This window comes from Leucopleurus acutus, assembly GCF_964270905.1.
Source record: "Leucopleurus acutus genome assembly, chromosome: 9".
NCBI lineage: Eukaryota > Metazoa > Chordata > Mammalia > Artiodactyla > Delphinidae > Leucopleurus > Leucopleurus acutus.
This window is the reverse complement of record NC_139144.1, coordinates 103493182-103513329: the sequence shown is the minus strand read 5'-3', so window position 1 is coordinate 103513329 and position 20148 is coordinate 103493182. Positions and strand designations below refer to the sequence as shown.

Sequence of the window (20148 nt, the reverse complement as noted above, 5' to 3'; positions counted from 1 at the left end):
GGCTCTAGGAGGCCCGCCGCTCGCTGGCAGACGGACGTTCCTGTGCCCCGTGCGTGCTCCGAGGACCCGGCCTTGTAAAGATTGTTCTGACGAGCTGGGCTTTGGGACCTGGGTTTCCCACCGTGTCCTTGGCATCCCCGAACCTAAGTTGCTTCATTTGTAGAATAGCAATGAGAATATCCACCTGAGGCTGGTGAGAGAATTAACTGACATCAGAGCACCTGGCATGTAGCAAACTTGAATGAATTATAAAATGTCTCCTCTTCACTTGTTGGCTGTAATGTTGGAGAAGCCCCGAGAGAGCAAACCGTGTAGCGGGGCCTGCAGGGTGGGAGGGCTGAGCTTTGGGTAGAGCTCACGCCAGGCCCACCCTGCTTGGGTTTTCTGTAGCTACTGGTTTTCCTTCTTATAATAATATCTTTCATCTTACTGCATTGCAGCATCCTTTGGGTAATGAAGACAGGTGTAAATAAGTATCACTGGGACCCGATAAATTCTGTTTACGCAAACAAGCAAATCTCCTTGGTCCATATTTGGGGGGGGGGGCGTGGGAGCTGGGCCTGTTCACAGTCCTTTTTATTTCTTCCGCTTCTTCTTCCCCCCTTCTGCTCCCACCCCCCTTCCCTGATGGCGCGTCCCACACGCACCTGATCCTCCGGCTGTTTCCTTGGCGAGAACGTCCCACTGCCCAAAGTGGGGTTTGTGGACCGTGGGTATGTGTGCGGTAGGGTGCGGACGGTGGGGTGTAGACAGTGGCGCTGTGTGTGGTGGGGTGTGGACAGTGGGGTCTGGACAGTGTGCGTGTGGACCGTAGGATGTGGATTGTGAGCGTAGAGAGTAGGGTGTGTGAGCGGTAGCGTGTGGACGGTGGGTGTCTGGAACCCCAGTGCACAGCCTCAGTCTGGGAGGAGCAGAGTCCCACGGCCATCACGAGCCGGGCGGAGAGACCGTGTCCTGCTGGGACCGTGTCCTTTCCTGCAGTGTGCCCTGCACGCCCCCTGGCTCCGTGGGATTCTGTGCTCTCGGCTCTCCCTCGAGGCAGTGGTTTGGCAATCACAGGAGGTGGGACAGGAGGACAGACGGTCCTTGTGCACCGAGGGCAGGAGAATGTGCTCTGGGCCCTGGGAGCCAAGAGAGGTGAGTCTAGTCCCAGCTCGAAGCTGAGATGGGTTCACCTAACCGCCGTGGATCTCATTCTAGAAGGTCTCTAAGGCCCCATGAAGCCCTGGGGCTCAGGCATTGGGTGGTTGTCCTTCCTCCCCTGACAGAGGCCGGATTCCCCTGGCCTGACCCTTGCAGGGAGGGGGCTGCAGGGTTGTCACACGGCTCTGCCTCCATAAGTCCGTGACGTGAGGGGTGGGACGCACACAGGCACTCACAGGGGCCTGTGTTTTGAGCAGGGGCTCTCCAGGCGCTGATGGAGGTCGAGGACCGTGCCCCCCTCAGCCACCTGGAGGGGGCTGCAGCCACCCAGGCGCACATGCTTCTTGAGCACCGGAGGGGGTGTGTGTGTGTGTGTGTGTGTGTGTGTGTGTGTGTGTGTGTGTGTGCGTGCGCGTGCACGCATGTGGAGAGAGAGAGAGAGACACGTAGACACAGACATGCAGGTACAGACTAGGACATGGAGAATGAACCGAGTTTAATTTTCTGGAATCTGCACCTTGAATCAAGCTCCTTGTTGGTTCATTTGTAATAGGATCTTTAGAGGAATAAGTGACAGTGACCCTGGGGACAGGACCCTCCTTTATGATCCCAGGTGGGCGTGGCATCGTAGGATGATACGTGAACTGGGGTAAAAATAAGTGGATTAGCCTTTGGGTTTGCAGCTAATCACCCCGGTGTCCTCAGGCAGGTCGCGGGGCCTGGGCCCAGATTCTGCTGTGGTTTGGGGGCCGGAAGTGTCGTGGTTTAGCAGAAGAGCCTGGGTTCGGAGTGGGACTATCTTGGTTTGAGTCACATTCATCCCTTCTCATTTTTGTGTCCTGTTTCCTCTGTGGTAAAAGCAGTTGATAATATTAGGTTAAACCATAGGAAATAGCCAGTATTTCACCATTTTTTTCGAGCCCTGGTCCAGGAGGATCCCACATGCCACGGAGCAACTAAGCCCGTGAGCCACAACTACTGAGCCCACACGCCTAGAGCCTGTGCTCTGCAACAAGAGGAGCCACCGCGGTGAGAAGCCCGGGCACCGCAATGAAGAGTAGCCCCCGCTCGCCACAACTAGAGAAAGCCGGTGCGCAGCAACGAAGACCCAACGCAGCCAAAAATAAATTTAAAAAAAATGTATATAAGGGGCTTCCCTGGTGGCGCAGTGGTTGAGAGTCCGCCTGCCGATGCAGGGGACGCGGGTTCGTGCCCCAGTCCGGAAAGATCCCACGTGCCGCGGAGCGGCTGGGCCCGTGAGCCATGGCCGCTGAACCTGCGCGTCCGGAGCCTGTGCTCCGCAACGGGAGAGGCCACAACAGTGAGAGGCCCGCGTACCGCAAAAAAAAAAAAAAAAAAAGAAAAAAGAAAAATGTATATAAGAACGATTTTTAAACAGTTAAGTTTCCAACCGAGAATTATTTTATTGGCAACCCTGTCATTTTGATTTTTCCCCTGTTGCTGAAGCAGAGCATTTCTCTCTCTTTTTCTGGACTCTTTCTGGAACCCGGCTGCAGCCCTCTGCGTCCCCTTCATCCAGACGTGGGGCCCGGGGCACAGGGCACGGCAGGCCGGAGCCCTCGTCAGCCTCATTGCAGTCATCACCTATTTTTTAAAAGTTGAAGAGAAAAAGTAGTCATGTCATCACCCCCCCGGTGCGAGCTCTACGATGGAGACACGAAGGAGTGACCGAGGGCGATTCTGGAGATGCTCCGAGCTCGGGAAGCCCTTTGAGGCAGCGCCCACCCTCTGAGGGTGAAATTAAATGTACTTCAGAGCTGGCACACATGGTTCAGAGCCCCTGCCTTCCCGGGGCACCCGCTGAGCCACGGCCAGGCCTCCCTTCTCACGTCACATCTCACCTCCTGGTGGCCACTGATGCTGAGTTGGGGCCCCCTGGGGCCCTGAGATGGGACCGAGGGAGAGCCCGGGGCCCTGGCTTCCTGGGAAGGGGGGTTGAGATCTGAGCAACGCCTACCCTCCTGGTCCCACACTCCTATGGGGGGGGGGTAGCACTTCTAAGGCGATGGCCTGACTGCAAGAGCCTCAGATCTCCAGGGTCAGCATCTCCACTCCTAGGACAGAGTCTTTATCCCATGAGCTGGCTTCTTGGGACCCCAAGCCTCAGCGACCCTAGTGCATCCCGTAACCCATGATGCAGTGTGTCTCAAGTACCCTGGGACTGGGCTGGGCCCCGGGAGCCGCAGTGGAGGAGGGGGCCTCCAGCCACTCCCACCCCTGGGGCTGGGGCTCCAGTCCAGGAGCCTCAGTTCAGTCCGATCTGGCCCCCTTGCAGTCTGCAGGCTTCGTGTGGGTGCTCGGGGTCTGGGCCATCCATCCACTCCCAACGGTGGACAGTCGCTTTGAGGGAGGCGTTCTTCGAGACACAGGGGAGGAGAGGTGCAGGAGACTGGCGAGGCCCGGCCTCCCTTTTCGGTCTTGCCCCACGGAGGGCCCAGTGCAAGGCTCCTCTGAGCTGCCTTGCGGCGGTGCCTGCTGCCCCTCCTCCAGCTGAGGAGAGGGGAGGCCAGCCCCTGACCTGGGCGGATGCGGAGGCAGGCATGGCCCCAGCTCCCCTCATACCCACGGCCCTGGGGTCAGAGGGGTCTGAGGAAGGAGTGCGTTAGAGGTGACCAGACTGAAGATGCCCTCAGTTCACAAAAGAGAACCGTGCAGAGTAAGACCTGTGGGTGTGAGGTGTGGAGGAGGACCAGTGGATAGGAGGGCTTCCCATCCCTTTTTCCAGAAGCATCCACGCCAGCTACTGCTGGCATAGGAGACCTCCCAGCGTCGGCAGCCCCAGGAACGTGCTCCAGGCCTGTCTCCTTTAGGGCTCCACGGGGTGCCAAGGGTTAATGGTTAATGGTTTGACAGTGATGATGAAACCAAAAGCCTGTAATTTTTGCTGAACAGGGGAATACGGAAATTTCCATTTGCAGCGGACTCTGGAGAGAAACATAACATCAACATCAGAAAAAAACAACTCGCCCACGACTGAGCTGTGGTGGTGCACGTCTCAGGGCCGGCTGGGCCGAGACAGAGGCAGAGGAGCAACTGCCGTTGCAAAGGCAAAAACTGCAAGGGGGACGAGTGTTTTCCAGAAAAGGGGAAGCTCCTTGGCAAAAGCAGAAGCGACTCGTTTGCCAGAGGCCCCAACTCATTGGCCTCAAACGGGGAAAACTTGTTCTTAGCAAAATGCCCAAGTGCGTTATGACAGCAGGAAAACTCACTCTGGCTCCGGAAAGCTGTGGGTTGGCCTTTCACAGGAAGAGGCACCATTTATTGTCATAAACAGGCTGAACTCTGGCATTTGCTAAGTTTCTTTTCCTTTGCTTTGTGTGTGTTTGTTTTTCGATATTTCCCTACGAGGCCGTTAGAAACCCGTCGGATGACGGTTGTCTTAGGGGGAAGGGTCTCAGATACAGACGTGAAAGCTCAGAGAAGATAAAGTATTTAACAAAATTCCTGGCTATCGTTCCTGGAGGGACTTGGAGTCGATCTGGTCCCCCCTCACTTCTCGGGGTGGAAGCAGGTGGAAGTCATGCCCTTGGGAGGCTGAGAACCTGGCCTGAGGTTGAATGGTGACAGCTCCCCGAGGATTCTGTAAGGTTGTCAGCAGCTGCGAGGGGAGGGGTCAGACCTCACGCATCTTCCCTGTTCTTGGCACCAAAGGAGACACTGACTCAAATTGATCATCCCTCTGGCAGATAACCAGGCGAGGTGGATAGATGGGGTGTGTGTGAAAGGGGCTTTTGGGGGTGCACAGGATGGTGGGGGGGGTGTGAAGGAGTGCAGGACATCTTAACGGTCTTGGAATCCGACCACCCGAGTTCAAGTCCAGGCTTAGGATGCCTTTACTGAGCGCGCACTTGGGCTGGTGCACCCGACCAGGCCGATCGCTTCCAAGCCTCAGCTTCTTGCCTCCAGGTGGAGGGAAACCCCACTTTAGGTGACTCTGAGCACAGGACAAGTGACCTTTGGCCTACTGTCCATTCTTCCCTTTCCAAGATGAAGTAATGTGTTCACTGATCATTTCTTTGCAAGTTAAATAAACAGGCGAATTTGGTCCCTTCTTCCAGGACAGACCTTCCGGTGGTGACGTAGGTTCTCAGCCTCACGGGCACAGCCCACCCAGGACCTGCCCACCGCCCTGCGGCCCAGCGGTGCCCCTCTCTACAACAGCTACACTATCCTGTGGGAAGCAGCAGGGTGCTGGGGGATGGGCCTGGAGTGGGTTCCCCGGACCAGAACACACTCAGCAATAGTAGGTGGGAGGGGCTGAATCCTGCCTGCCCCCAAAATATGTCCCCGTCCTTGCCCCTGTGAATGTGGCCTCATTTGGAAAGAGGGTTGTTGCAGATGGAATTAGTTAAAGTGAGGGAGCCCCTGATCCAGGGTGACTGTTGTCCTTATGAGGAGAGGAGAGAGACCCACACGGAGGGGAAGCCACGTGAGGATGAGGCAGAGATTGGAGTGGTGTGGCCACAAGCCAAGGATGGCCAGCAGTACTGGAAGCTGGAAGAGGAGAGGGGGGATTCTACCCCCAGGTTTGCGGGGAGCCCTGCCGACACCTTGATCGTGGACTTGCAGCCTCCAGAGCTGGGAGAGAACACGTTTCTGTTGCTCGAGGCCACGCTGTTTGTGGTGCTTTCTTAGGGCAGCCCCGGACCACGAATACAACGAGGTTTCATGTCCGTTTTCACCTCCGTCTTTTGCTCTCTGGTCGTCTAGACCGAGACAGAGACCTGGAGAAACTGAGGCTTGGAACGCCTGGACCACGAGCTCCCCCCACCAGGCTTCTCAAGTCTTGAGATCACTTGGATTCTCGCGGACGGGAGGGCCCGAGTTGAAGGAAAACGGTACCTTGCCAGTTGCCAACACGGCGCCCAGTGTGGGAGAGCAGTCTGTGCAGTCAGAAACTTTCCCCGAAGACGCCGCGTCAGGAAACCCTGTCCCTAAGCAGCTTGTCTCCAGGCCTGAGAGCCAGCAAGTGGGGAGTGTGCCCCGCCCCCACCCAGCGCAGTAACAACACCCGTCTCCATCACAGATCACAAAGAGCTTCCTACACAGTTCTTAATTTTTGTTCAGAACTCCCCGAAGAAGCCCCTGGGAAGAGGGCCTGCGGGGAGCAGGAAACCTGGGCCCTGGGCCTGCCCGGACCAGCTCTGCACAGCCGTGGCCCCCTCCCTCCCTCACCTGTGACAGGATGTGAAGATCAAACGGGACGAGGGGTGCAGGCTGAATTCGAACTGACTCTTTAAAGTTATTTATTTTCCTCCGTTTTGTTTTCTCATTTCTAGATCAAAGCATGTAAGGTGTTTGTCCAGGCTTTCTTCTGGGCGGTCGGCGCACACAGCTGCGTCCCTGGGCCTGGGCTCTGACAGCTGGGGCCCCGCAGAGGGCCGCGGGGCTGCAGGCAACTGGCTGTAGGAGAGCAGCCCTGACCTGGGCTGTAGGTGCTTCCCTTGCAACCCATCTTGATCTCACCGCGATGCCGATCTGCACCTGCTTTTCTCTTGACCTGGAATCCATTGGAGGGAAGCATTGCGTGGCAGGGCAGGGGGGTGGGGGGGGGGTAGGGTGAAGAGCCATTTAAACAGCCTCCTGGTGCTGCGGGCGGGAGAGCACTCGGCACTTTGCCCCTTGCATTTACCAGATCAGCTTCTCCTCACCTTGGGAGAAAAAAAGCGATCTGAGTCTTCAGAGGATGAGCCAGGCTGGGGACAGGGGATGGAGATGGGAAGGGTCCAGCGGAGGCAGAGCCTGAGCACAGCCCTCCACGGGGGGGGGGGGGGGGGGGACCTTAAGGGATCGGGTTCCTTCTTCCGCAGAGGACACCATCCGGTGAGAGTGTGGCTTGAGAAAAGGAACAGAGCTGATAACGGGAGGGAAAGTCACCAAGGATGGACTCGCCTAGCTCATGTCTTCACCGGCAGGCCTCCTCGCCCCAGCCAGTTAACCCTACCTCACCTCGGCCAGAGGGGGCCAACTGGCAGCTCCGGGCCTCCCAGGGGTGCTTTGCCAAGGAGGAATATCCCTGCCAGCCCCAGCTCTGCCGCCCAGTGCATCTGGCGCGTGGCGTGTACGATGCTGTTGTGTGCCCCGCATGACACTAGACATCCAGGGGTGCCAGCTTAGGGCCACGGTCTTCCTGCAAGGTCCCAGGGGTTTCATTTTCCATAACGATTTCAACCCGCCTTCTTCCTTGCAGGCATCCTTGCTCTGCACACAGCAATCCCCTCCCCAACCTTTTACCCCCATGCCCACTTTTATTATTAGGCGCCCTGGTGATTTTGCTGAGAACAATTTTTTTTTTAATTTTTATTGGAGTAGAGTTGATTTACAACGCCGTGTTAGTTTCAGGTGTACAGCAAAGTGAATCAGTTATACATATACAGGTACCTACTCTGTTTTAGATTCTTTTCCCATATAGGTCATTACAGAGTATTCAGTAGAGTTCCCTGTGCTATGCAGGAGGTCCTTGTTAGTTATTGATTTTATATATAGTAGTGTGTATATGTCAATCCCAGTCTTCCAATTTATCCACCCCCCTGCTCCCTCCCTGGTTACCGTAAGTTTGTTTTCTATATCTGTGACTCTGTTTCTGCTTTGCAAATGTCTAGGTCCATCCACGTTGCTGCAAATGGCATTATTTTGTTCCTTTTTATGGATGAGTGATATTCCACTGTATACATGTACCACATCTTCTTTATCCATTCCTCTGTCGATGGACATTTTGGTTGTTTCCATGCCCTGGCTATTGTAAATAGTGCTGCAGTGAACATTGGGGTGCATGTATCATTTCGAATTAGAATTTTCTCCAGGTATGTGCCCAGGAGTGGGATTGCTGGGTCATACTGAGTGAAGTAAGTCAGACAGAGAAAGACAAATACCATATGAAATCGCTTATGTGTGGAATCTAAAAAAAAAAGGTACAAAAAACCTAATTTACAAAACAGAAATAGAGTCACGTGCTGAGAACAATTAAATAAGCAGGTGGGGACTCACATTTGTGTCATTAAAACACGAAGCCCCTTGCAAAACAACTGACTCCCGTTCCCAACCGTGGGCTCCAGTGGGCCCTCCTCCTTCTATGACCACGGCTCATGGATGAGTCATGGAAACACCTAGGGAAAAGTATAAATATGTAAAATGTATCAGAACATGCTGTTTATTGATACCTGTGGTGATTATAAGGGTAGGATTTATTTTACAAAGATAACTGGAAGAATGCTCAGTTACGCATACACGCGTATACACCTACGTACATACACACGTACATACACGTACATATACACACACGCGTGCATCCATACACGGGCTGAAATGACGTCTCCCTCTAGTGTGCTGAGTCACTTGCCCTTCAGGGAAAGAGAGGCAGCATCGCAGGATGGGCTTGTCCAAAACTGCAGCCGTTCACGCCTGCGCAATTTTCATCCCATCTTAGTACTATTTTTAAACCTAAATCTATTTTATTTTTTAAAAAAATTTATTTATTTATTTGGTTGCGCTGGGTCTTAGTTGCGGCAGGCAGGCTCCTTAGTTGTGGCACGCGAACTCTTAGTTGCGGCACGCACGGGGGATCTAGTGCCCTGACCAGGGATCGAACCTGGGCCCCCTGCTTTGGGAATTCGGAGTGTTCACCACTGTGCCACCAGGGAAGTCCCTAAACCTATTCTCAAAAGAAAGACCCTAAGACTAGCAAAAATGGAAAACCACCGTGGTAAAAACAGATATGTAAGCGCTGAGTAACTGGTATCCATCAGGGTGTCACCTGAAACCATCTCATGGGCTTCACTATTTTGTGCCTGAGCTGGGGGCCTCTCTCCAGAGACCCTGGTGTCCTCCGGCCGGAGGACAGCTCTCTTCTTTGCTCTGGTGGCCACACATGTGGCTCTCGGGAGAATCCGCCCCCACAGTGAAGGGACGGGGCCCTGAGCAGAGACTCCGGGGTGCTTGTGGTTCCAAGGAGCAGATGAGCTTGGGCATCCTGAGGGCAGGATCCCTTGGGGTTTTGGAAGGAGCCTGACCTCTTAGGTGAGTCCTTTTTCCCACCGCAGTGTTTTGGCAAATGCCTCCCCACTGCCCCTGCCCCCCCGCCTTGGTGATTGGTGACTGGCCCCCTCCTCCATCTGTGAGGAAGGCCAGGGAAGCAGGCAGAAGTCTGAAATGTCCCTCACCATCTTTCCTTTTTTATTTCCTTCTCACCTCTGCTAAACCCCGGTAACTGAATATTCCAGTCTCCCAAGCGTGAGTTGACCCTGACTCTCTCTTCCAAGGTGCAGGTTTCCAGGTGGGCCCGTCGCACCTTTGTCCTTCCTCGGCAGGTGAGGGCGGTGCTTCCCAAACAGCAGCATCACCTGGAGGCTGGGGCTCACCCCCGAGTGCTGGTCCGGTAGGTCTGAGTGGGTCCGAGCATTTGCTCTCCCAGCAGGCTCCCAGGCTGCTGCCGTTACTGCTGGTCCAGGGACCACAGTTGGAGAACCACTGGGTTGGGGGTTGAAGAGGCGCTGGAGTTCTTTTGCAGCTCTTGGTTCTGGTCGGCTTATTCGTCCAGAACACATTGTCTCCATTAACGATTTAGTCATCTGAGAAGGAAATGATTTGAGGCCTGGCCAAGGCAGGCACAGATGAAGAGCAGACGCTCACAGAGGAGGAGAGGTCCATTTTCATCCCAGCAGGTGAGGGGTTAGGAGCAGTGATGCTGCCAGGAAGGAGAATTGTGGGGCAAGGACACAGTTACAGCCAGGGGACAGGAGGGAGGGCGCAAACGCCTCTCACAGCCCCGCACGGAGAGACGTCAGCTTGCTGTCACCACACAGCAATTCCTGTGCCAGCCGCTGTCCTTCACCGCACCCTGGGGGACTGTGCCTGTCCCCGTGTTATGGGGGAGCTCAGATGACGCTTCAGGGTTCACCTGCCAGACCGCCAACTTAGGCCATATAACCCAAGAGGGAAGTACATATATTTGAAACAAAAGTTTCATGGAGCGAGACCGGTTTGTTTGTCCCACAGATATATTTTTTTAATTTATTTATTTTTTTAAATTAATTAATTAATTAATTTTTGGCCACATTGCGCGTCTTGCGGGAATCTTAGTTCCCTGACCAGGGGTTGAGCCCGAGCGCTCCGCAGTGAAAGCACCGTAGTCCTAACCGCGGGACCGCCAGGGAGTTCCACAACAGGTATTTATTGAGCGTTTAGCTGGAGCCAGGCACTGTTTTAGATGCTCCGATCGTCAGTGAACAAAACTGTCAGAAATCCCTAACTCAGGAGCTCACATTCTAGTGCAGAAAAACAGTCAATAGCAAAGGTAAATGTATTTCAGACTTTAGACTGTGACCTACAATAGCGGTAACAACAATAATAATAATAACTTACACGTGTTTAGTGCTTGCTTTGTGCCAGGTGCTGGGGCATTTTCTCTTTTGTCCTATTTCATTTTTAAAAAACTGCAGGGGTGGTGGTGGCCCACTTGAAATAACTTTATGATCTGCTGATGGAGAGGGCTGGCGTCAGAAAGCCGCTGAGCCGTTGGGTGGCCTCACCTAGGTGGGGGGCCTTCTTAGTCTCATTCTCCTTGCCCCTCTGTCTGGCCGCATCCTGTCCCTCCTTCAGGTCCCAGGTCCTCTCTGACTTCCAGCCCACTGACTTCACAGAATGACAGGCGCTGAGAGCTGGAGAGGTGTTGGGGGGGGGGGGGTGACCTTGTGCAATCTCACCATTTTACAGAAAAGTAAACTGAGGCCCAGAGGTCACCGGGAGGCAAAGTAGCTGGTCTCTGAGGTGCTGCCTTAACTCCCAGACCTGCCCTTTTAGCAGGGCCCCACTCCACCCCTGGGCTTGTCCATCCTCCAGAGCGTAAGACCAGCACCCCCCCACATTCTTAGGAAAGACCTGGGGAAGTGGAAGGGTTGATTTCTGGGCTCCGTCTTCCCTGACCTCCCTCTGCCCGCACCCCCCAGCAAGAGTCAGGAGGTCCAGAACCAGACCTTGCGGTCTGAGTTGTTGAGAAGTTTCCCAATGATTGTGTCCATGGTGCCGGACGTGCGGCCAAGGCTGCAGGTTGGAGTGCCCGTGTGGGTGACGGCCGCCCCTCCACTGCCTCTGCATGGCCGCTGTGAGCCTCCCTGGTCCCCTCCTCAGGCTCCCCAGCCCGGCTCTGAGAGCACCCTCGCCTTTGATCATGACTCAACAGCAACAACAACAGATGGAGGTGTGAAGGGGTGAATTTCCATCTGCTCTTAACCCCGCAGGCTGCAGTCCAGGTGTTTGAACTGGGTCCAGATCCTCCTGACCTTCAGCCTGCTGACTCCTAGTGAATTTACTTTTTTAGTTTGTTTGGTTATAAGTGGTTTCAAGTTCAGTGTCAGCTTTCTCGGGAGGCCCCACCCCACTGTGGCTAGAGACAGTCTCTGTGATCCCAGATCTGGAAGAAGGAAAAATCTGTTCACCCTCTTTGGAAGCGCACCAGCCAGATATCACTTCAGCGCTGCTCCAGAAATGATTTTTTTCTTTTGATGACATAGTTTATTGAACTCTGGGGAACATGACAACAGGGCAACACAGTTGAAAAACATAGCAACAGCTCAGCCTCAGGATCGCTCAGCCTGACTTTGACACCCCTTCCACGGCACGGTCCTTAGGGTCGGCAGCCCCCCGCCGACACCCCCTGGGTTCCTTTCAGGAACCCCAGAACTAGAGTGAGGTGTCTGGTGTGTCTAAGTGTCAGAACTGACCAAATGAAATACGGCCCTGCTGCTGGGTTCCATTGGCTCTTCTGTGCCAACCTGATGGTTTGTCTTAGGTTCTGGACAGGTGGCCCATCGTGCTGTCTGTGGACTGTGTGTGTGTGTGTGTGTGTGTGCACGCGTGCGCGTGTGCACGGGCTCCCATCACAACTGGTAAGTACCCAGGGTGTTGCACACTTACGTTCATGCAGGTATAGACACCTGTGTGCGTGCACGAACGTGAAATCCTTTGCACCCGTGTATGTCTGGGTTTTAAACGCCGGTGTATTGGCTCGTGAGCCTGCACGTATGTGGCCAGACTTGAATGAGACGTGAGAAGGAACAGGTTTGTGGACAAGCGTCGTTTTCTAGGTGGGGAGACTGAGGCCCAAAGAGCTGGGGCACGAGTTGTGCCCAGGGCTGCAGACAGGGCCTCCTTGGCTGCAGACTGAGAAGTCCCCGCCCATGGCGCTGCCACGCCTCCTGCCTTTACGAATATCCTTTGATTTCTTCTTTATATTTTCTTTCTTTTCTCTGGTCAGTGTCTGTAATTGGTGCATGACTGAAAAAAGTCCTTACATGTTTGATTCTTTAAAAAAAGGGTTTTTTTGGTAGAGTTTTAAGGTAGATTTTGGTCCAGAGAGCACTGGGTGGGAGCTTGAGCACAACGTGTTCCCCTCCTAGAAGATTAGGAAATGACATGATTAATGTGTCTGGCAGCTGCACGTCTACAGGCTTGGCACTGGGAGAACCCACGCTTTCTCTTGGTGACCTTGCCTCCAATGAAGTCCAGTGGGACATGCCCAGGGACTGTGCTTGCCCGGGACCAGGGGGACAGCTAAGGCTGCTCAGACCCAGGGCACTGTGGGGACAGGTGAGAGCCCACGGGGCTGGGCCTGGCAGAGCCGCCGGGGCCAAGTCCAGGGGACACCAGGCCCTCTGTGGCCCAGGAAGCCGTGCCCGTGCAGATGGGAGGTGCCTCGGCGCCGCTGACCCCAGCCCGGGACACCATGCAGGTGGAGTTGGCCTCCAGCCTTCTCCTCTGGGTCTGCGTTCAGTGTGTCATGCCTGTCGCTTCTGGAAGTAGGGGAGCCACCTGGAGGGAGAGAGAACCGGCAGGTGAGGTTCAGCCCAAGCCTTCACAGGGCCCCTCTGTACTTCCCGTTCTAGCCCTGCCCTCATGGACATCTCTTCTCTGGTCTCCCTCTTCCCAGGAGACGTACCATTAGCGCCCCTTAAGCGCCGTTGCAGGAGCTGGAGGGCGGGGTGGGGGGAACCAAGGGCTCTGGTCCTGGGAAAGTCTCATGCGGGTCAGCTTTGCAGCTTTAGCACCCCCCCCCCTCCCCGCGCCCGCTCTCGGCTAGCCCAGAGAAAACCACAGAGAAAGAAAGATCCCTCTCTGCTCAGGCCCGCTCAGTGGGGGCCTTCTGAAGGCGGGAGGATAAAGAGAAGTTAGCTAGAAATAGCGCTTAATAGGTCAGCAGCATCTTCAAGGGAAATGATAAAGGTGTCAGTGCTTAAAAGCTCACGGCGGACAGAGTGGGAGAAAGAGCCGCGTTTACTCTCTTCTTCTCTCTTCCCTCCTCCCATCCTTACAGTTGCTCCCCTTCTCCAAATGGCTCTCATCATTAAAAAAAATATTTAATGCTTTCTGCATATGTTAATTCTACGTGGACTACTTCTGTATGATTCTTAACCATCTCCCTGCTTCAGTTGTGAAGCGCTGTGGATGCTCTGAGAAGCTGGGGTGCAGATGCCAGACGCAGTCAGGAGCCTCGTCTGGGTACCATCCCGGGGACCGTCGGCCACGCGCTCCCTGGGAGCTGCCTTGTTTTCCTCGCCTTCTTATTCCATAATTATATCTTCCTGCCCACTTTGTTCCTTTCCCTCTCATCACCCCTGAATTGGCTCCATCAGGGAGCTGAAGGCCCCTTGAAAACATGTGTGATAGTATTTGAAAAAATACAACTTTCTCCTTAATTCAAAGACAGTTGGTATCTCAGCCCCAGTTCTAAGGGGTGTACGCTCTCCTGTAACTCGGCAGGGGTGGAGGGGGCTGACACGAAGTCCTCCCACACGGCCCTGGCTGGGAGCCGTGGATGTCACCCTTAGGTCACACCGTCTGTCTGTCTAACCTGTGCTCCTGCGGGGAGATGAGAGCTGGCCCTGGAGGGGTGCCCAGGGCAGGACTGGGCTCAAAGGAGGGACGTTTGAGTCTAATTCAAACAAGTAGCCGCCTCAGATCTAAGTGCTGGCTGCCGGGTGGAGTGGCCCTTATTTCAAGGTGACCTTGCCTGGGGGCCTCTTAGCTGACGGACTGAGCTGGGCCCTTTCATATCAAAGAAGCTGCTCCTCTCACTTCCTGCGGGGTTTCCACTGAGGGACGATCCAGCTGCCAGCACCTGAACGCATGAGTCTCCCCATAGTCCCAAGGGAACTTGACCCAGGACCTGACAGCTGAAACCAGCCCAGCTGCCCAGAGATGTGTCCACCGCAAGGGCACAGCGCCCTCCCAGCTCGGAGCCCAAGGGGCTGGGCAGGGGCCTGGGAGATTCACACTCCCGCTGGGCCCCCCGCCGGGGCTGCAGGGACAGGCAAGCCAGCCATCCCAAGTGACAGGCCCTCCTTTTATTTCCATCCCTGTGGACCCCGCAGGCTTCCCACACTCTGTTCCGGTGACCTCAGCCCCAGGGGGGGAGAAGCATCTGTCTTCTCTGCTGACTCATTCAAACGCACTGCCTTTCTCTTTGGGTGTCTGTCTGCATAGAAATGTCCCTTATCTAGCGGGCAGTCGCGAAGCAGAAATACGCGTGGCTGTGAGGTATGGGGGGCATCCCCTCACCCACCCCTCAGATGTGGGGTCTGAGGACATTTCATATTTATTTTTAAAAGGGCTCCAGCTCCTGGACCGAAAGTACTACCTAATCAATCATCAGGTTTTGTGGCTGCTGCCACTGCCGACGGAAGGATCTGGAATTAAATCTATTTTAGCTTCTGCTGCTGTGGTCAGGGCAGCTTGATCTCAGGACGTGCGCGAAATGCCATTTCTAACATCTTACAGACAAGATTTTGGCACTCTTACTGGGCTTGCAGACTTAGACCTGAGTGTTATACTATTAAGTGCCTCTGAAGGGGACAGAGAAGGCAAAGTAAACAAACTTTCTGAGGGCTTCCTGTTAGGGGTTGAACTGAACAATCAGATGTGTTGAAGTGCTGACCCCGGTACCTCAGAATTTGGTCTTATTTGGAAATAGGGTCTTTGCAGATGGAATTAGTCAAGATGAGGCCACAGTGGAGCAGGGTAGGCCCTTAACCCCATATGACTGTGTCCTTATAAAAAGAGGAAATTTGGAGACAGGGGGACGCCGTGTGTAGATGGGAGCAGGGATGGGGGGCGATGCATCCACAGGCCAACACCAGAGGCTAGGAAGCGGCCTGGACGAGATTCTCCCTCGGAGCCCCAGAAGGAGGCAACCCTGCCGACACCTTGATCCTGGATTTCTGGCCTTTAGAGCTGTGACTCACTGCGTTTCCGCTGCTTGAAGCCACCGGGTGCTGTGCTTTGCCACGGCAGTCCCAGGAGGCTAACACGTGGCCAAGGGGAAGGCGCTGCACTGGAATCCCAGGACTGCTGCGTTCGGTGCTGACCCTCGGTCGCCCCCTCCGCCGCCTCTGGGCCTCCCGAGAGTTTTCCAGGGTCCCTGCCGACCCTCATGTCTGAGTTCCCAGAAGCAGAGGTGATGCCTGTTCCACTGCTACTCCCCATTCATGCTGCTTAGGAAGCCCTGGCCCTTCCAGGTGCAGAAGAGTCCAGAGGAGTGAGGTTTCGCTACCTTTTCAACGCATCAACTACTTCAGCCACAAAGGTCCCTGAAGTCCTCCTGTCTGTGGACACCGCACGACGCAGACAAGCTCTCCAGGCTTCATTGCATCCACTCCTAGGAAAGGGAAGGCGGAAGTTCAATCTGCTCCAGGTCCCGGACCGGAAGGCATGTGTGGGAGGCCTGACTGACGGCAGCCTCGTGGGGCTCTGACAGTGACCTAGCTGGGGGTACTGGCTGGTGGGATGGGCGGGGCGCCCCAGAAACCTGCACTCGCCCCCTGGAAGTTGTCCACCTGCTCTGCAAAGTATCCATGATGTCGGGGTTAGGTAGAATCATGCTGGTAAAAGAGAGAGGTTTTCTACTCAGCTCACCACAGTTGGAGACTACAAGAGTCCCCAAGGACTGTCCCACCATCATCAAGGAAGGTCCCCAGAAGGTCATGGGGGATCAAAACTTGGGTAGGGAACAGAGGGGGCACCAGAAAACTCCTGAGTTCCGTGCACGGGGTTTTGTGGTCATTGAACCGGGAGGGAGCTGAGAACTGAGGTGGGCGCTGATGACACCAGCTACGCCGAGCAAGGTCCTCACCCTCTCGTCTTGGGCTCCTGTCCTGAGGGGAAGGTACTGGACTGGAGCGGTGCAGACATGTCTTACCAGCTCCACTGCCTTGACCTGGCCCCAGCCGCCACCGTCTCTTGCTTGGACTGTAGCAGTAGCCTCCTTGCTGGTCTCCCAGCTTCCACCCTTTCACCCCAACAGTCTGCTCTCAACAGGGTGGCCAGAGTGATCGTGTTAAGATATATAGGATCATGTCATCCCCTGCTAGAACCTTCCGGTGGCTCCCCGTCATTTTCAGGGTTGAAGTCCTAGCCCTTCCAGGTCCAGAAGAGTGTGGTTTCACTACCTTTTCAACTCATCCACTACTTCAGCCACAAAGGCCACTGTGCTCTGCCACGGCTGCTGCCTCAGGGCCTTTGCACTTGCAGTTCTCCCTGCTGGAAAACTCATTCCTGCAAGAATCCATGTGATGAAGTAAGGAAGAGATCCGCTCGCTGACCATAAGGGAAGGAAAACCCTCTCAGTGCCTCTCCCACAGTCCCAGCCCATCTCCCAACCCAACCCCTTCGTCCTTCAAGCGTGTTTTTGGTCTCCTGTTTTTCGTTTGCCCTCTGCCTGAAGAGGGCTGTGGTTGGTGTGTTCATTCAGTGCCTCCTTGATTGGTTCCAAGGACCTCAGCTGAGTTGGTGATATGCGGGCCGCCCTTTTCTCGGGCTTCACTGAACCAGCCGCTGGGGTGGTTATCGGCTAGCACGAGCAGACAGCACGGTTTCCAGGGTGAGGGGGGCGCCTGAGCACGTAACACAGGCCCCGATGCAGACACGTGCGCCGTCTGCAGTGGCTCTAGCGTGCTCAGGTGCACACAAATGTGCTTTTGTTAGGTGTCACCAAGTTTCCCTCCAAGAGGGTGGTACCCACTTCCACGGCCCGCAGCAGTGGGCGGGAGCGCCTGCTGACAGAGGTACGGGCGTGCCTCTTCATTTCTGCCTCTCTGGTAGGTGAGAGATGGTCTCAGCATTGTTGCTGGTGGTGTAGTTTGGTTGCCGTTAGTACACCTTCTCTCTCTCTTTTTATTTTTATTGGAGTATAGTTACTTTACAATGTTGTGTTAGTTTTACTGTACAGCAAGGTGAATCAGCTAGATGTATACATATATCCCCTCTTTTTTGGGTTTCCTTCTCATTTAGGTCACCGCGGAGCATCGCGTTCCCTGTGCTACACAGTAGGTTCTCATTGGTTAGCTGTGTTATACAGAGTATCCGTAGCATATATCTGTTAATCCCAATCTCCCAGTTCATCCCACTGCCCCCTTTCCGCCTTGGTATCCATACGTTTGTTCTTTACATCTGTCTCTATATCTCTTTCTTTTTAAAAATCTTTATTGACACGTAATTCACGTAACAATTTACCCATTTAAAGTGTACAGTTCCGTGGTTTTTAGTGTATTCACAGACTTGCGCCACCGCCATCACAGTCAGTTCTAGAATATTTTCATCTCCCCCGAGAGAAACTCTTTACCCTTTAACTGTCTCCTCTCTGTTCCCCCCCTCCCCCTATCCCAGCCCTAAGGCTGTTAAGGAACCACAAAACAACTCTGTCTCTATAGATTTTCCTCTTCTGAACTTTCACATAAATGGAATCACATAACAACACGTGGTCTCTTATGACTGGCTTCTTTCACTTGTGATAATGTTTTCAAGGTTCATCCATGTTCTAGTACAGTCGTCCCTCAGTTTCCACAGGGGGACTGGTTCCAGGACCCCCATCGGATACCAAAATCTTTGGATGTTCAAGTCCCTGATATAGAATGGTGTAGTATTTGCATGTAACGTATGCATGTCCTCCCATATACCAGAGATGATCCTTATAATACCTGATACAACGTAAATGCTATGTAAATGAATGCGCAAATTCAAGTTTTGCTTTCTGGAACTTGAATTTTTTTTCCCGAATACTTTTAATCCGCCGCTGGTTGAATTTGTGAATGTGCAGCTGGGGATATCGAGGGCCAACTGTATGTATCTATATTTCTTTCCTTTTATGGCTAAACACTATTACAGTGTATGAATGAATACACATCATTTTGTTTATCCATTCATCAGTTAAAGGACATTTGAGGGCTTCCCTGGTGGCCCAGTGGTTGAGAGTCCACCTGCCGATGCAGGGGACGCGGGTTCGTGCCCCAGTCCGGGAAGATCCCACATGCCACGGAGCGGCTGGGCCCGTGAGCCATGGCCGCTGAGCCTGCGCGTCCAGAGCCTGTGCTCCGCAACGGGAGAGGCCACAACAGTGAGAGGCCTGCGTACCGCAAAAAAAAAAAAAAAAAAAAAGGACATTTGAGTTGTTTCTGCCTTTTGGCTATTAGGAGTAATGCTATAAACATTCATGTATAAGTTTCTGTGTGGACGTATGTTTTCATTTCTTGGGTTTATACCCAGGAATGGAATTGGTGCTCATGTAGTAACTCTGGGCTATAACCATCTTACGTTCCCACCGTCAGTGTAAGAGGGTTCCAGCTTCTCCACATCCTCACCAACACTTATTACTGTCTGTCTGTTCATTCTAACCATCCTAGTGGGTGAGACGTGGCATCTCATTGTGGGATTTTTTTTTTTTTTTTGGCTGCGTTGGGTCTTAGTTGCCATGCACAGGCTTTCTCTAGTTGCGGCAAGCGGGGGCTTCTCTTCATTGAGGTGTGCAGGCTTCTCATTGCGGTGGCTTCTCTTGTTGCTGAGCACGGGCTCTAGGCGCACGGGCTTCAGTAGTTGTGGCACGCATGCTTCCGTAGTTGTGGCCCACGGGCTCTAGAGCACAGGCTCAGTAGTTGTGGCACACGAGCTTAGTTGCTCTGCGGCATGTGGGATCTTCCCGGACCAGGGCTCAAACCTGTGTCCCCTGCATTGGCAGGCGGATTCTTAACCACTGGACCACCAGGGAAGCCCTCACTGTGGTTTTGATTTGCACTTCCCTAATGACTAACGTTGTCAAGTATCTTTTCATGTGCTTTTTAGACATTTGTAAAGCTTCCTTGGAGAAATATCTATTCGTATCTTTGCCTGTTTTTAAGTCGGGTTGTCTTTTTATTATTAAGAATTCTTTATATATTCTGGATACAAGTCCCTTATTAGATATTATATGATTTGCAAATACTTTTCTTCCATTCTGTAGGTTGTCTTTTCACTTTTTTGGTGGTGTCTTTTGAAACAGGCAAGTTTTTAATTTTGATGAAGTCCAGTTCTGTTGTTTTCCTTTGTTGCCTGTGCTTTTGGTGTCATATCTAAGACTCCTCAGAACACCCCAAGTGGACTCATATGTTGGTAGTTTCTTATTAATATTTTAATGAAGCCAGAAGCCCTTAAAGGGGGGTATTTGCTTTCCCAGATTTTCTAGCATTGTCGTCTCAGTGAGATGGGCTTTGGGGGTCATTTTCTTTTTTCATGCATTAGACGAGTCGTTCTGTCTTTCAGCAGGTCTTTTCTGAGCATCTACTCAGGGTCTGTACTAGATCAGATGAATCCAACGTCAGCCCCGCTTTCAAGGAGAGCCCCACCCCACTTGTTGGCTGGGATGGATGTCCATCCCAGCACCCTCTCAAGACCCCTACACTGCCACTCGGACCCTCGGGACCATCTCACGGCTCCATGGGAAGGAGATGCAGGTCTTCCTGACAAAAGCATGGAGGCCTGTGGACAGGAGTCGCAGTCATTCCGGGGCCGGGGCTCCTCCTGGGTAGGAGGTGCTCATGGCTACTTGCTGAAGGAATTGGCGGTGCCCAGAGCCCCGGAAGCCACTTGGGATTCCTCCTTTGTTCCAAGGTGAGCTCAAATCCCAGGCTCACGTTGAACCGGATCGTTACTCTGGCATTTTCTGGGCAGGATGCAAAGAGAGGGAAG

The 20148-nt window shown here is 53.6% G+C and overlaps 1 protein-coding gene across 2 annotated transcripts in view; it reads left to right on the top strand.

Annotated features, from left to right (window-relative positions):
- PRKAG2 (protein kinase AMP-activated non-catalytic subunit gamma 2) overlaps positions 1-20148 on the top strand; it is a 276646-nt gene that overhangs the window by 18255 nt on the left and 238243 nt on the right. The gene's annotated exons all lie outside the window — the stretch shown is intronic.